This window comes from Mytilus galloprovincialis, chromosome 9 (assembly GCF_965363235.1).
Source record: "Mytilus galloprovincialis chromosome 9, xbMytGall1.hap1.1, whole genome shotgun sequence".
Lineage (NCBI taxonomy): Eukaryota > Metazoa > Mollusca > Bivalvia > Mytilida > Mytilidae > Mytilus > Mytilus galloprovincialis.
Genome location: NC_134846.1, coordinates 41858100 through 41871190, shown reverse-complemented (window position 1 = coordinate 41871190; position 13091 = coordinate 41858100). Strand labels below are relative to the sequence as shown.

Here is a 13091-nt window from a genome sequence, read left to right as displayed (position 1 = left end):
CCATTAAACTACCAATTCAGGGGCAGCAACCTAATAATGGGGTGTCAGGGCGGACAGATATCAACCTCAAAAATATTTTTATGATAATGAATATATAGGTTTGTTTTTGATTTTAATAGCAATAAATCTGGTTACTTTCAGAGGGTTAATTGAGTTGCAAGTTTTCGAAAAAAAATATTAAGAAATTACTGTTTTAGCTCATTGGTGAAATATTATTGATTTTTTTTTTATGTTGTGGTAAGGAACATTGAAAAAGTTTGAGAAAGAAATTCCGTTTTTTATTATATTTGCAAACACCCCTTATTTCAACGCCCCAATAATAAAGAAGAAGAGAGAGAGAAACACCAAAGAAACATTTTCTTGTTTTATGTTTCGTAATATCATAGATTATCAATCTAGCAGGCAAGCAAACCGAGACAACTGATATATCTTCTTCTTTTAAAGTTTAATGATTACTCCCTAATTAATATATATATATATTCATAATCTAAAAAAGATAGTTGTATTTTACTAACATTTTTGAAAAGACCGATGTGTTTTTAATTCTTAGATTAAAACGGTTAAAATTCCGATTAGACCCACATTTACAGTATTTACATGCGTACAAATATGCTACAAAAATTGTCTATTTAAAATCTATTGTTGTCAGGGTTAAATGTATGTCATTCTATAGGTAATGGCTTACTTATATCCTTAAAATAGCTCAAATTATATCTATTGCAATAATCTTTTCGAGGATTCACACTTCGATAACATTCACAACTGCTGCCCCCTTTAGCAGTTTATCTATAAGCAGAATCGATACAAACTATATTTTAGTATCGTAATGAAAGAAGAAAAAAAAAATAACTACCATTTTCCACCAATTTGCCACTTGAATCAAACAATCAAAGGATTAAATACTTTTATATTACCGGGTATTCATTGTTAAATAGTTGGGTATTAATCAACTAACTATTGACTATTAGTACTAAGCCGGTATAGGGCGTCCTTAGTTACCAAGGTACGGTAACTCGACCGTGTTTTCGTTTTAAAGACAAAACAGGACGGGTATCAAAATTATAAAAGTTTTTCAACATTTGGAGGATTATTTCAGCTAAATTTTAAACAGGTAAGTTTTGTTTGATATATTTGTATTTTATTTCATTTTCAGCGTTTATTTGAAAAAAATATTGGAAAAGAATATAGAAATGAATTAGATATGACACTCGTATATTGTTAACTAGGTATAATTACAAGATTTGTTTTACCAGATAATGTATTGATATCCACGTACAATATAATTTATTCATTTCATTTATGAAAACTTTACATACGAAATTGTATCGTTGGTATACATAGACGTGTACATGTGTATGGTGTATATAACTTGTTAAATGTTGATGAATTGGAAAACCGCATCATTAACTGTATTTGTGGGTCTATGAATTAAGAAATTTGAGAGAATTTGCATTGTCATTATTCTATTGTATATACTAGGGTGTTTATACGGGGACAGGCCAAACATAGAATTAAGCCTGTAGGTATAAAACTATAAGAACTGAATGTACGAATAAAAGTTAAATTGTTTGGTCAATGTATGCTGTCGAATTAGAATTTAGAGGCATACATGTTCATTGAAACATGGTAACTTCCATAAATTACACACATTTTCATTCAATGTATTGTATTTACATTTATATATATCAAATTATTATACTCGTTTGGCCAAGATTCATGGGATATTGTAACTGCCAATATTCACAGGACGGTTTTGGAAAGATGCCGTCTAAATGTCGAATTGTTTTGCTCATTAAGGGTTAGCTTCCTGTCACTCAAAAAACAAAACAAACTTATGACATAGTACCAACGCGATAACTCTGCAGCATATGATTTATTATGTATATATACGTAACTGCCATTGGTTGATACTGGGAACAGTATTGCTAACATAATTACACCTTATGTAAGAATCCGGGGTTTTGATTGGTTAATAGCCAGTGTATTTTTCACCAATTTGCTGTTATCAAATGAATATCGTTCATTTTTAACGCCGCCGGGGTATTTGCTAAAAGGATATGCCTTTTTTACCCTCTCTGCCGTGGTATTTGCCAAAAAATACTCTATCCGACTGGACGCTTGTAACGTCACGATCATCAATGCGTTTTAGTACATTAACATTCGGTGTAATTAAACAGATATATCATGTTATTGAGGGGTATTTGCGAAAAATACCAGTCTTGAGAATGAATTTCCCTCGCCTTACGGCTCGTGAAATTTAACATTCTCTCGACTGGTATTTTTCGCAAATACCCCTCCTTAACATGATATATCTGTTCAATATATATTTTCCTGGTTGGTATGGACATTTTTGTAAATTATCTTAACAAAACCTGAGACTACTATATAACATTATAGTAGTCTCAGATAAAACTTTGAATTTATCGAAATACTAAGGATTTTCTACCTTACGAATAGATTACATTGGTTGTATTTTGACAAAACCTCTCAGAATTTTGAGTCCTAAATGCTCTTCGACTTCGTATTTTATTTGGTAATTTTTACTTTTTCATTCGAGCGTCACTAGCGAGTCTTTTTGTAGACGTTACGTGCGTCTAACGTACACCATCTTAAGCCTGTTATCTATGGTGAGATTTTATTTATTATCAGTTTAGTTCTTTCAGAAATTTGATTACGATCGTATTTGTGAACAACTATTTGATTGGAAGGTTGTTAGTTTCATTGTTTACATCCCATCTTCCTGAACTAACGCCTTTTGGATAAAAATGTAACTTTTGTCCTGACCAGACAGATTTTAAATCCAAATCCTTAAAATCAGTATTCAATTTCTCACACACAATTAATAAATAACGATGATAAAATCAATGCAATTTAAATGTGATTTATATCTTAAAGCTAGCTATGGGGTATACAAAATCCGTTTTAATTAACATTTTAAACCAAATGTCATTCACTTTACCATTAATTGACTAATATATACGTTTTACAGTTAACCACCATGTACATATACAATATCAATGAAATAATGTTCCGAACATCATTAGACATTCGCAAAATTTCCTAGTTAATGCATAATTTCTGTCTACATTAAAGTCCTAAAATGTCTTGTTAGTTTTTAAAACAAATGTTTCTTGATACCACATAAATAAGAAACTTCTTGAGTTGGCAATTCATTCAGTGCAGAAAGAAAGTATTGAGAAATTACGTAATATTATTGTTTCTAACGATGTAAGTACATTCAAATTCAGATGTACCTAAATAACTTCTCAAGTTGTCGATATAAGTCAAGTTGAACCTGAAATTAGAAATAACATTGTTCTAGATTACATATTGGGTTTGTTCAGGTTAAATGTAACCAAAACCAGGTGTCACTAGAACTTTTGAGTACCAATGTAAGTTGTTGGCACTAAAAGGTTGTCAATCAATGTACAACAATAAAACACATTAATATTCTTTCTTGAAGACGTTTGTATATTGATTGTTAAAATTATGTAAGATGCATGGCATGGGTTGAATTTCAATAAATTTCAATTCAATGATATTTTAATATTTTAAAATTTTCAGTTAGAAAGTTTGTTACGCATCATAATTACCGAAAGTTTCTCTGCACTGAGTCTTTTCTAACACATTATGATAGTCAACATTGTTATCCAAGTACAAAAGTGATGTCTTTTCTGCTTGAACAAAATTAAATGTACTTGGACTAATATATTGCATTTGACACTCAAGAACATTGTGGAATAGCACAGTTAACGATTCATCTGAAATTAGGTAAGACCCAGTGGACAATTCAATAAAAAAAAATCATCATTGGGTTTTTCCATATCAACACTCTTAGCTGGATGATTTCCCAACCTAATTGCGATTTTGATCAAACAACTCCGAAAGACATATTTGGCGCGAAGTTGTTCAAAACAGTTGACCAATGGTTAAGATTTGTCCACTGGATCAGTTACACAACGGGGCGGATTCAAACTTTTTTTTAAACTGGTGGAGGGGGATCCAATCATGTGCCTCCATTCAAATCAATTGATCGTCAAAAAGAGTGGGAGTCCCAGGACAATGATTAAACATTCCTTAATGGCTGGTTAATTATAACAGGTGTCTAGTCGATAAAAGTTTCAGGAAATCCATTCCTGGACAACACCTTACAATATCTGGCATTGACAAGTCTTTTTCCTAATTGAAAAGCTATGTGTGCTTAACAGAGAAGCGACACATGCCAATAGATTCCACATTTTTTGGTATTCCGTCCATAGATTCAGATATTCAAACTCATAAGTCGAGATAAACCATGGTAATAAACGAAAACGAATTTAAAGACAAACAGCTACAAGACATAACCTAGAAAACTTTAGACTTAACATCACGAAGGTGATTCTAGAAACACATGGTATGTGAAAAGAAATCATAGAATAGAACTGTGCGGGTACCGCTGCCAATGAACTTGCTATATCTGAGGATACTATACACCCAGTAGCGTAGCCAATGGTTTTTATTTGGCACCATTAAAACGATACTTTAGAAATACAGTGAATTTTCCTGGTCATGATTATCGCATTGCGCTAGCTTTAACTAAAGTTCGAACTCCCTCAGAAATTGGCCTCATGCGAGGTTAACTGGTCATTTCGTTAATAATTATTTGGATTTTAAAAATGTTTGTCTGGATTCTGGAAAGTAACCGATGACTGATCGTCATTTCCAATACTTGAGGTGACCATCGGGACACTATACTATCGAACGAGATAAATATTTGTTTGAAGCAATTGTTTAAACATCTCACTGTTTTTGTACCTCAGAAAATGTATAGGATTCAAATAACCATATACCAACAATACAATGTTCAGTAAACAAAGTTTGCTCTTTTGGTTGAGGATCGATTTTTTTTAACATTATTAGGTTGTCCCATGAAAAATTGAACCACATATTTTTTCATATAGATTAATTGAGCAACCAATAGCTGGATATTCTATATGCTTTCATTTGATATTAATTCAATTAAAATGAAAATTGCAATTATACCTAGATGTTTGCATTGATTATTGAAGAATAGTGAGGAAATTGCAATTTTAAAAGACTATTGTTAACATTTTGAATCATTAATCGAATTTTTGAAACTATAACATTAAAACATTTTCCGTTTTGAAAAACCTTGCATATGAGTTCACTGAATTGATCAATCTTTTCATTTATGATATCATTTAACTGTACGTTTGCATATTCCTATGCAACCTACGACTATGAAGTTGTTCTGTACACCAAAACAGCTGGAGATCTTAGAGGCTGTTATGAGAATTAGTAAAAATCCATTTTTGGTTGATAGGGAATAAAGAAAACATACAAAAACTAACGATTAAAGTAATGCCAATAAAATATTATATTATTTTGTAATATATATTCGTGGTTTGCTTGGTAGAAGTTATACATTTGATAATATCATTTCTTCATTTAGGGTATGAACTTATATTATGTCTTTATTAACTTAAACTGACCGGCACTTCAACAATGGTTACTCATGCATGTTTTAAATTTTAGCATTGGCTTCCCAAACTGCTTTTCTTGTCATCCTTAATCAACATCTGTTTAGACCTCCACTTTCTACTTCTGACTGGATTCGGCTTATTGTCAACTTTCAGTCTTATGGTGTATATAAATATAGAGTTTAAAATGTATACACTCTACAGCTAAGAAAATCTAACATGTTTTTAAGACTTGAGTGCTGACTCATTTCTGTTTTAAGTTACCAAACTGAGCTTTGTCTGATCAAATATCCGACTCTAAGCGTTCCTGGTAACGCGTCAAAGGAAGCACAGTTATATTATTCAATACCAAATAAATCTATATATAGTTACGTTTGATCGTTGCACTCGCACAATTTAATTCCTGTGCAAGGTCGCTGTATGGTCCAAGCAAAGAAAACTGAGGGAGTGTAGCGATTCAATTTTAATTATAAAATGCAGAGACGTATGCAATATAGTGCAAGGGTCTTGTGGGAATATAACATTCGAACTTAACAAAATGTTTATGTTATTGAACACACGAAAGTTCGAATGAAGGTCGTACTCCTCAAGGTTCACACTATAAGAAACTCAGACACATTCAATTGAATATGTTTTTGTTGATTCACAATTGAAGTAAAATTACATAATCTTAGGCAAAATTTCTTTTTAAAATATCAAATCTTATATGTAAACAAGTTTAACAAAAACTATATAACATTTAATGGATTTCTTCTCAGTTAAATAGAGAGTTAATTTATTTTAAAGAATAGGTTATAAAAACTGTATATTAAGATGTTGGGACATGTGCCAATGTAATTGTCAAATTTATTATCAAGTTAAATTAAATGAATGTAAACTGAAGAAAAGATAGTTTTTATGTTACATTTTATTTGAGAAAATGCATAGACTATAAATTGAAAATTATGATTTATGTCAAAATATGTTCTCAAGGACGTACGTATAACTAATATACGTCCTTTATGTTTTATAGAACAGTTTTGCAGTATCCTACTTCATAATGATTTTTTCATTTTTATTTTGAAGAGTTCATCATTACCTAGGCTCTCAGCTTAGACCTGTGCAATTTATCAATTTTTGGAAATGTTTTAATCACGTTATCTTAGCAACGCTAAATCTGTATCCTGGTATCGTTTCCCTAAAAGTATTAGTTTTATCAAATTAAATTTTGACTTGTATATTTTTTATCCTGATAGATTAAGCTGGTTCAAGCATGTTGGTCATGTAATCCTCGGTGCACAAAGATACACACCATAAGTTGTAAGTTTGGACAATCAGGTGCAGGATATACATGTATATACGCTTTAGGACAAATCGGCAAACATCGGGCGAATCCGGTGCTCCTTTCCAAGATGGGGAAGACAAGGAATCGTTCGTTTTTGCCACCAGTGGTGTTAGGGTTTTTACTGATATGTTAACATATTTGTATATATTATATATCATGTAATGGGATTCATAAATATCTACTTTAAACTGGAAGGTGTGCAAACACTTCCATTAACACATTGCTAATTCTTAAATATCATGATTATTTGAAATTTTAGATGGTATAGCTTTGCTTTTTGTAACATGGTAGTTTGGTTTCTAGTTGGTCAGTTTAAGTAGTTTATGTATCACTTCACTTGACCAGTTGAGATGTTTTTTTTTTCTTGCAGAACTGAACTCAAAGTTATTATAAACAATCTATTCCAATCTATTAAACCATATTACATCAACAATTCTTACTTAAAAAATAAGGTTAAAACGTGTGACGAAATCATAGAGTAATGTTTGATCATGTTTTTGTATGTTAAATGTCAGGTTGCCCCATCAATGGCGCTTAATTTGAATAATAAATAATCTTTATTCTTAAACATTCGTTAATATTCATACATGAAGTACCGTTTTAACAACAGTTTCTCAATCTTGACGCACCTCGAACAAAGCAGATAAGCTAGCTAACTACAATACCAAGTTTCATCGATATCGCTATAAAGAAAACTATTCATACTATTTGGAAATAATTTATAACTATATGTAGATAATAGTTTGGTAAACCTATAGAATTTACACGCTCAGTGACATAACTTTAATGTTGATATATTTATTTGGTATATTTGTTTAAATACCTTTTTGTAAAGTGCGACAACAAAAGCTTTTATTGCAAATCGACGTTAGGGCGTTATTATCTTCACCTCAATAATAGTTTAAATATTTCATTTAAAAATAATTTGACAAAATTCGTTTTTTAAGATAAATCTTTAATATGAAATTAAGTGAAATGACATCTTGATAATAATGAATGACGAGTGTTACTATGGATAACTTGTTTGGTTCTCAATAACGCTCCTTGTTAAATAAATGAGAAATTTGGAGTCGGTAAAGAGACGAACCACCCACCTCCATCTATTAAGCTTGAGACGTATTAAAGGACCAAGTTTATGAATACAGTACCCCAATTGTACATGATGGCTGTTATTATACCTGAAGTTTAAGTATAGATTTGTATGGCTCGTGTAAAACCTGGATAACCCATTTGGTGCATTTTACTTTTAATCATACTTTGACCGAAAGTCGTATTAAAGGACCAAGTTTATGTATAAAGTAGCCCAGTTCTACATGCTGCCTGTTATTACTTGACTGAGTTTAAATATAGCTTTGTTCGTGTAAATCTGGATAACCCTTTAGGTGCATTTTATTTTAAATCATACTTTGACCAAAAGACGGTAAATTTGACAGATATTTGTATTTCCAATACAAAATCTAAACATGTATCCAAAATTACAATTTTTGTGTTTGTTTGGCTTAAAAGAAACAAATTCAGTTGAATATATAGATATGTAAGTAGTATGTTAAGCATTATGTTTTGAAAGTGATATATTTTACTGATCAATAAAGTAGGATCAAAAATAAACCTTTTTACAAACAAATTCACCTGACCAAACAAAGACTTAGGAATGTATGTATCTTCAGATTTACAATTCACCAGAATATATATATATATATTTCTGAAACTACCTTCCTGGCTTTAAAATGATTATTAATAAAATCAATTACAGCCGATTGCATTGAGTGTATAGGCAAAGGTAATATATTTGGTTAGCTTGCTTGCTAGCTGAAAAGTGAAGTCATTATTAGGTCAGGTTATAATTAATTATCCACCTTTAAATTAAGAGTAACCTAGTCCAACAGATAACCAAACTATCTGTCTGTTGGACTAGGCTACTTATAAAGGAGAGTAGTATACATGACCTAATAATGACCTTTGCCTACACACTCAATGATATTGGCTTTACCCATGTCGTCCCGCAAAGCTAATCAATATGTTTCGACTGACGTCTTTTAGCTTCATATTCAATGTGAATGTTCTATTCTTTTTAACCGTAGTGATTTGCTCGATATCATTTCCCCGATAGAGAATTCCTACTAACAAAGAAACTATTGAACCAAGAGTTCCAAATGATAATATTCAGTCATACCTTCAAAATTCAAAAGTTTTACGGATGCCATCACAAGATGGTTGATCACGACGGAAAATTTGTCCCCTATTACATGTACCACTAAAATGTTCAAATTGTGGTTGCCACAATCATGTTCTGTTTTCCACGAATGAGATTTTTCATCGATTAATTGTACCACGAGCAACATGACGTGTACTAATAATGAAGCAGGATTTTCTTACCTGCTGTAGGAATTGAAATCACCCCAATTTTTATTTTGATTCGTAAGGCTCAGTCTTGTTTTGTTTTGGCCTTGTTTGTTTTTACGCCTTGTTTGTTTTTTACGTCGTTTTATGTATTTTGCCATGTCATTGTCAAATGACTTTCGATTTATGAGTTTTGAATTCCCCTATGATGTCTTCCGCCTCTTTATTCGTGTTAAAACAGATAATTGTCCATTTGCCTTTTAAAAAACCATGGTAAAAAATCATTCCAGGGGCGGATCAAGCCATTTTTAAAGGGGAGGGGGGGGGTCCCAACCAAGGACAAAAAAAAGGGGGGGTCCAACTAAATGTCCCACTTAAAATGCATTGCTCGTCCAAAATAAAAGGGAGATTCCAACACCCGACCCTCCCCCTTTCTGGATCTACCACTGCATCAAACGAAAAGTCAATTATTAAATTGCAGACTTTAATATTTTGGAAAAATAAAACAGATCAAGAGAAAGAATACTCATAGATATTAAAGAACGCACACATGCATGGTTGGGTTACATTTTCGTGCACACTGTTCAATTAACATTTCACATGGTTTGGTGCTGAAAGACCACAATTCGTCGTATTAAGTTTTCAAGGACAACATTATTTTTTTATGAATTTACACTTTTATTTAACGTTATTTCGTACATTCCCTTTCACATCAGCAGTAACGTGTAAATAAAATGTGCAATAAAACTTTTTGATATGTATTTTCCCTTTATCAATATACATACTCGGTGTATATTCGATCTATCATTATGCTTATCCGTTTTGCATATCACTGATAGAAATATCAATAGAACCTAATTCAAAAGATTGTATTGTAAATGAAACGGAAAATTGGACTTTAGAAATCAAATAAATATCAACATTTACCTATAATTAACATCTTATACTAAACGAAATCAAATAAAGCTGCGTGTTAGAAAGGAAGTTCTTTGTGTGTCTGCTTAATACTCTATTCAGTCACCTGAAAAGCAACTGTTTGTTCAGCAAAGAGCGTAAGCGTGACTCGGAAATATATAATCCGTATACAAGTTATAAGGCGGGTAAAGAAAATCAATTAAAACGTTTTTCATTCAATAAAAAAATGTAAAGACATAGGACATTAGATTGGGACAACAACATTTATTTTATTAAGATAACCTCGATCCAATTCAGATCCATGTCAAATACAGAGAGAAAACACAAACACACACACAAACAAAAACGTCAAAGTGTTTTGATATGTTAGTGTTTGCAAATCAATTTGTGTTCACGGCATTTTAGTTTTTATGCTGTTTATTTGAACTATTCTGTCTATGGAGACTAAGTAATCACATCTATTTTTCGATTGGTTAACCAATTTTCAGTCATATTGAATTGGCACAAAAAAATATTTTTTCGTGTATTGCACGACAAAAGTTGAATGTTGTCAAAAACTTTTACATTAGATAGTCAAGTAGTTCATTTTACAAGCGACCAATTTCCTGTATTGACAGTACCAAAATAACAAATCAAGTGGGTAAACACTTTTGCGAACACTTTTGTTTAAAACACTTCTCAAAGTTGATCCATTTAAAAAGAAAAGGAGATATGGTATGGTTGTCAATGAGACAACTTCTAGTACCAACACATCTTAGAGATCAATGGACAAGGCGGAAAGCAACTTTAGGCAATACAACCTTCAACAATGAGCAAAACGCATACGGTTAATTCAGCTCAATGAAGTGTACTGCTAAATTATGCTAAAACAATAAATGAAAACAAATATGACTGACATCAACCAACGACAACCACTGAATTATATATGGTTACAGACCTGGGATTGGCACAGAAAGTTTAACATTCTGGGAGCTTGAAACTCTTCCCTGCTGTACACAGGCTTTACCAATTCTAGCAAGATATATTTCACCAGATATCTGCATAGAAATAGTGTTTATTTTAAAAAATATTTTCGTTAAATAAATCAGAGAATATATGAAATAAAACACTGATATTTGATTTAATTCTACATTAAACTCAATCTGGGAGACTTGTGTTAAAACTTCATGCTTCATAAAGTTGATAAATTGAAACTAGTTTAAATATTACAGCTTAAAGTGCGTGAAATTAACTTATATTTTTTTTGTTGAAAAGGTCAATTTAATACTACTGTGAATGTTATGAAAATTTGTTACTCGGTTTGGTGAAAGTTTTGGTATATTGATGCTCTGTGAATATTAACAGAAGCATGTCCGTTTTTTAAGTACTTCTGAATAGAAGGCATCTACGTATCCACGTGTGCCTGATTTTACCATAATTATCTTTTCTATATAAAAAAACGTAATTGAAAAAGGGACCATAATAAAAGAGGTCAATATACATGTGTTCTTATGATTATTCTTATGATAATGCATGCAAGTAGGACACATTTTAAAGATTTAGAATACCTATTTTAAATAGCATCCCGTGAATAAACTTTCATTCACAATAATGTCCTTCATAGTATATATACCGTATAAATGTAGTTACACTTCTATTAAAAATTTATATCGAGTCTTTTTGACTACAAGAAAAGAATACATTTGAAGGGGGAGGGGGAAGGGAGAAGATTGGAAAACGTTTAACATTTGGTGCCTCAAAATTCCAATTAGCAATTCGAACGGAATGACGCTAGTGCTGCTGAACTCAGTGGACAACAGACAAAGTCAAATGGTATTAAATTGCACCAATAAAGCCCGGCTTTCATTGACCTCGTTCTTAATTGATGCTTCTCAAAATAATAAGCTATTATTTTTCTAGTATATGTTGTTAAATTGGTTAACAGTGAGTATTTACTTTCCAAATTGCTACGTCCGGTAAATTAAATTGCATCGAACTACCGTGAAATGAGGACAACTTTCTACATTGTTCAAAGGATACATAATGATTGTATACATTGTCATTTTGATTAATTTCCGATGATCGAATAACTTTCAACCCACCCAGTAAACGAAATACTAAAAGTAAAAAGAACTTATATAGACATAGGGCTGCCTTATTAACAACTGATATATACTGGCGCGATAATTACTTTTCCCATAAATGGCATGCTGTATAAAAACGAAGAATTGATTTAAAGATAAAACATAGGTTATTCAAAATTATTTTAATGATCTTTCAGTCTGTTATCTTTTTATCTTTGGAAAATGATTTGTGTTTAAATTTCAATATGTTTGTACTTATGAAGGTCGTCTATTTGATCTATATGTCTTTGATAGACACTGTAAGTAGGGGGAATTGAGTGTTAAGTAACACCGTGTATTGAGTAATGCATAGAAACCATCCAGAAGTTCATGGATGAAAAAAAAACTAACGTATTCATCACCATCGAATCTTTGTTTCTCGACACATTACTGGGTTCTACATATTGCAATGCACGTAAAATCACAATTTCAGTACATGACTATGTTCTGGAATTTAACTTTTAATTTAGACCTCATTTCATGACATGAAACCGATTCATAATTGATTTTAAAACAAGAAGCTATTCGAATGTGAACTTTAAACTTAAAAAAATGTTTTTCGAAATCTATTATTATCTACATGAAACATCGAAAATATACATGTTTACTGCAGAATAGAAGTATTAAAGGTGTAAAAAACATGAATATGTCCCCAGTATACGGATGCCCCATTCGCATTAACATTTTCTATGTTCAGTGTACCGTGAAAATGGGGTAAAACCTCTACGTTGGCATTAAAATTAAAAAGATCATGTCATAGGGAAAATATGTACTAAGTTTCAAGTTGATTGGACTTCAAGCTCACCAAAAACTACCTCGACCAAAAACTTTAACTTTAAGCGGGACAGACGGACGAACGAACGGACGGACGGACGCACAGATCAGAAAACATAATGCCAATAAATGTGGCATATAAAACGTTTCCTCTCC

General features: G+C 31.7%; 1 protein-coding gene across 1 annotated transcript in view; it reads left to right on the top strand.

Annotated features, from left to right (window-relative positions):
* The first annotated feature begins 951 nt into the window (after positions 1–951).
* The window catches only part of LOC143045021 (protein TBATA-like), a 29819-nt gene continuing 17679 nt past the window's right edge, over positions 952–13091 (top strand). Inside the window, exon 1 of the mRNA XM_076217300.1 lies at positions 952–1111. The gene's annotated coding sequence lies outside the window, so the exon portion shown is untranslated. The remainder of the gene's footprint in view (positions 1112–13091) is intronic.